Source organism: Orbicella franksi, chromosome 10, assembly GCF_964199315.1.
Source record: "Orbicella franksi chromosome 10, jaOrbFran1.1, whole genome shotgun sequence".
Lineage (NCBI taxonomy): Eukaryota > Metazoa > Cnidaria > Anthozoa > Scleractinia > Merulinidae > Orbicella > Orbicella franksi.
Window position 1 is genome coordinate 4,434,281 of NC_138154.1, and position 5,502 is coordinate 4,439,782.

Below are 5,502 nucleotides of genomic sequence, written 5' to 3' on the forward strand. Positions count from 1 at the left end.
GACCAAGGTACGGCACCCTGGGTCATAACAGGCAACACTTTGATGGTTTCGGCTTAAGACCTGCCTGGCAGAACCGCCTGAACACTTCTGCCAACCATTCGAAGTGTTCGTCGAAGTCTTGACCATACACGATGACGTCGTCCAGGTACACCAGACGAACTCCATAAGTCTCTGGAACGTTTCTGGCGCATTGCAGAGACCAAAAGGCATTACCTGGAATTCGAAGAGGCCATGGCAGGTCGCAAATGCTATCTTGTTGCAGTTAGCGGCGCTCATCTCAACCTGCCAATAACCTCTTGCCAAGTCCAGGGTAGTTAAAACTTTTGCACTGGATAGGGCATCAAGAGTCTCGATTATGTGCGGCAGGGGGTAAGCATCCTTCCTGGTCATGTTGTTCAGCTTCCGATAGTCCATGCAGAAATGGGTGGTACCATCTTTCATCTTCACCAAGACAATAGGTGAGGCCCATGAACTGGTGGATGGTTGCACTACCCGTGCTGCAACATTTCAACGTGTTTGTGCATGGTTTCCTGCTGGTGCATTGGTACTCGTCTCAGTGATTGCTTTATTGGAGGGTGGCTTCCAGTGTCTATCTGGTGCTTAACGATACTGGTACGTCCAAGGTCTTCTGGGCCAGACAAGAAGATATCTGAGAACTCGTCCAGGGGGTTTGCGAGTTTGTTCTTCTGCGTGCTGGTCAGGTTCATGGTGTCCAGGTCAAACTGCTTGGACGCTAACAGTCTTGTCTGCCTCCGGGTCTTCTTTGTTGCAAGTCGGTTGCAGCTTACTGGTCCCAATGCACTATCTTCCAACTGGCTGAAGGTACCAACAGAGATGTTCTGGTAGAGGGTCACAGGAGTAGGTGACAGGTTGATGACATGGACTGGCACCATGTTTTACTTAGGCTGCGCCACCACTCGGGCCAACAAGAGATCATGTTGTTCGGCAAAACCAGGAGATGGTTCAACTAACCCTAGTACACCATCACCACACTCAGCCCTCTTAAACTTAGCTGGCAATACCATCTCATGACGACCGGGAACCACAACAGTTTCTGCCAAACTTATCCTGAAAACTTTTGACAACTCGCTTTTCCCTTTAAGGCCCACAAACTCTCTGCCAATTTGAATCATTTTGGTATTAAAACCAATTTTTCAATTATGCTTGCCCAGGTAGTCATTCCCAAGCAAGCAATCTTGTGTTATGTCTGCGGCCACCAACACCGGACGAAAGACAGTCACCCCACCAAGAAAAATTTCCAACACACATTTTCTCTTAATGTCTAGTGGTTGGCCATTAGCAGACACCACTGGTTCAGTAACCAGTCCCAATTTAAAGTCAGTTTTTGCTTTTTGTAATACACGAAAATGAACAAGCGTTACTGCTGAACCAGTATCCACCAACATATCAACAGGTTGCCCCCCAACCCAAGCAGGCACATAAACTGCAGTGTCACAAGAAACACTGTGAATACGGACATCACTCTTTTCATTTTCTTTAACTTTTGGGGTCTCACCAAATTTCCTGACTGACTCTTGACCCGCAGCCTCAATCACGACCAGTTTCCCAACCCGGTAGAAGTTTGTTTACAATCTGCCATAAAATGACCCTTTTTATGGCACTTGAAACAAAGCTGCAACCGAAGGTCCCTTGTGCGACCCACATGCAGTCCCAGTCTGACCGTTTCGCTTTGCTTTGTTTCGTTTCAATCCTTCGAGGTCGATTGGTGTTGTTGTTAAACCACACAACCATCTGGTTCATAGCAGCCGTGTTCTGCTTGGTAAGCTTGACAAGCTCGTTCTTTTCCTATGGTGGTGGTTCTTGTAGAAGTCTGACCGACCAACCTTTGCCACATCTCGATTCGGCGTCGCACATTGCCTCTATTTGCAACGCGCGACTAACCACTTCATCGAGCATCTTACCACCAGATTCTCGGAGCTTTAGCCGTATCTCCCTGTCCACCAATGCATCAATGAATTGGTCCTTTGCAAGGCTATCCTGTAGTTCTTTGGCTGCCTCGGGGTACACTTTTCTGGCCAACCTCCATAAAGAACTTGACAGATCCGAGAGCTTCTCGTCTTTTTCTCGACGCCACGCTCAAAACTTGGCCTTGTGAAGTTCAATTCATTCTTGTGAGACAAATTTTAACCAAAGAGCTGCTTTGAGATCATTGCAATCCGCACGCACGGTCGCCGGAATGCTCTGCAACTGGAGCAGAGCTGCTCCCCAAATACGGACCGCAAGAAACTGAGCTCTCCGTGCTGGATTCCATTTGTTAATTTCTGCACAATCTTCAAAGTGCACAAGCCACGAGTCCTACTCTTTGCTATCAAGTGCTGCAAATGATTCAGGCTTAACTTTTTGGTCTATTCTGTGACAAAGCAGCTGCTGCGCCTGAACTGGAAGGGGTGGTATTTTCACCTTCAGTCACCATAATTTACACTTACGAAAAACCTATTGCACCCGGAAACACACTGAACACAAATGCTACACAATAAACCGCAAGTTTACCCAGCAAATTTCCCACAAACTCAATTGCCACAACAGCTAACCCAACAGCTGATCAACAAAGGGAACTACTTATCTCCAAGGATTGCTGAACATGCTGATCCTTGAGGCTTCTTTCCAAACTTCGGGTTCCACGAAGACTTGGATCTGATCCCACCGCTGCCACCGGTGTAGTGAAAAACACAGCCAAGGGTTGATTAGAGTTGAACCGTTGTGATGCTTGGGCTCGCCCTTGGCTTATTGGAGTACTCTCGCAGAGTGGAACACACTCAACTGCTGTACAATCAACTGAATCTACCTTATTGCTGGAATCAACGTTCTTATATACATGATGGTAGCTAACTCATACGTGATAGAAAATACAGAAGATACAAGGAGTTTCCTTTGGGATAATTTGGGATAAACAACTTAATTACGACATAACCACAATTTCACAGATATGAGTGATTACTTAGGTAAATCCTGTGGAACTAGGCGTTTAAGTGAGCAGAATCCTATGCTAAAAGCTGTTGCTAGAAGGAACTAGCCTTCCTACATGTTTAGACGGAAAACACGAACTATATTCTGCAACACGTACTCAAATAGTTTCACGCTTACTTAAACAAAGGATCATACAAAGATCATATTACCGGTTATTGTGTAATCAATGTTGTTCTAAAATTATATTTCACGCTTCGTCACGCTTTTGTAGACTTTACTACACAAATGTATGTTAACAGCCACTTGAAGATTATTATTGAATCCAGAAACAAACATGGATGCACTCTTCTATCCAGAAATTATTATGCAAACTACTAGTCAATCATCAACATATACTTTTAACATCACAAGGTCTACATGTATCAAAAGAAGCATGCAGATTGTATGAACAATATGTTTTTTATATTGTTTTACTGCATTTACAGTAACATTTTACCACATTTTGCACCATCTTAAAGCTGGCAATCAACAAAAGAACCTACATTCTGTATGCAAATCGATTATTCTTATTCCATGTGTCAATATTTCTTTCCAGTCATGACAAAATGTATTCAGAATTTCAGTGAAATCAACACCATTGAGAAGGTGTCTATTTGGGACCAACTGTCGAATTCTCAGTTGCTGATGTTATTGTGTAACTGGCTTAGATATTGCAGGACACCCTCTTGACAGTACATGTAGAAGTTAATTTGATATCTGTAAACAGTCTTCAGTAAAATTAATAACAACTTAACTATGTTGATACCTAATAATTAATATTACCTTATTCATTTAAATTTATTCCTTTATCTTCCTAGTGATGGCCTATTCACTTGTAGTACTTTAACTCCCGAATGTAGAACTAGCTTTCCAACTGAATGGAATAAAAGTAAATCTAAGCCCACACAAGTACGCTTTGTGGACCTATTTTTAGGTCACCCAGCTGAATCCAATGTTTGCAAAAGTATATTAAAATTAAGATCTCCAACTCGCTTTCCATTTCATCACTAGATTTAATTCACAAGGACATAGTTATTGGCTTCAGCCTAGACTGACCCACTTCCCTGGTAAAGAGGTAAAAAGTGTCAAATGAGCAAATATTGAAGGAACTTTCCAATTGTTCCAGGCATTACCCCATCTTCAAAACTTTGTGAAATTTCTCTTGTTTCCGCGAGTGCAAAATACCCCAAATGAACATTAGTTTTAAGTAATTTCCATATATAGATGTAATTCCTTTTAATATTGCAAAAAAGATAATGTAATTAATTTACTCAAGCAACACTGATAAAATTATGACATGCTCCAGTTATTACCACTGTCGAAAACAGACCAACAGCAGATAAAAACAAACAAACACGGGTTTGTTTACAGCTTAATTATGACTAACAAAAAATGGAGAAAAATAGTATAGTCTCATCATTAGGCCACTTGAGATATGGTGGAAGCATTGACAGGATGGCAGTATTTACTTTTCGCAGCACTCTACCACAACTACTCATGGTAACATCGAAGCGATCGGCCACTTGTCTTGACATCTTGTTACCATTAGCCAGCATCCACAAATAAATCAAAATTTGTTTCTCTGGTGGCATTGGGGTCCTTCCAAACCAGTTTAAACCCACATTAAAGTGCCCATAATGTCAAAAAATGTTTTCACTCATCTAATTCTACATTTTCCTAAAGAACTTCTGTGAAAAAATTTTTCGATTTGGATAAAACGCAATTTTTTAACCGATTTTTACGAAGTTCAAAATTCCATTTCCTTGCGGTTGACCCATGCCGCTGATCACAAGAGTAATGTGCTCAAAATGACCATGTGACTGATGTCTGTGACGTAGGTTCAGGAACCTCACTTGACCTTTAGTTCACCTTTAGTGCGTATAAATACATAGGTTATGTGTGAGTCTTTTACGATATTGTAAGTTTTACTGCATGTCCTTAGTGATCTCCATGCTTTAAATCCTTCCTATTTTACTTGTTTGCTATGGAAGAAGAGTTCTCTGGCACAGAAAGCGATAATACTGTGGATACTGTGGAATTCAGTCAAGATGAATTTGACAATGTCGCAGTTGACGCCGTAGAAGTCGAAGCGAGCGGTTGAAGCTATGAAAATGAAGACGATTCGCTCAAGCCATACACGGATGAAGCACTTGCATATGAAGAATGGCTTGCACGTTACCAAAAGAAACAAGAAAATCAAAAGTTAGAGAGAGAGTTAAAGAAACGTCTAGAAAACCACATACTTGTTGAAGAATGGTAAGTTTAGATTTTATCTTCATTCTGCTTTAAGTTATTTACATTCGTGTTTCTCACCTTAGAAGCTTGTGTGCTTCTATGCATGTCTTTGTTGGTTTCTTACCTCAGTAGCTGTAAAACTGAAATCACATTCATTCACATTCTTTGAATTGATTGTTTCACATTCAGGTGTACTTGTGGGAACTGCAGTTGTGGTCTTCTGGTGAACATCAGTGAGTGCTACTGCTGCAAAGAGCTAGAAGGATGCTGCGAAGCACTCACAAGCGACCTAGTGAAGGA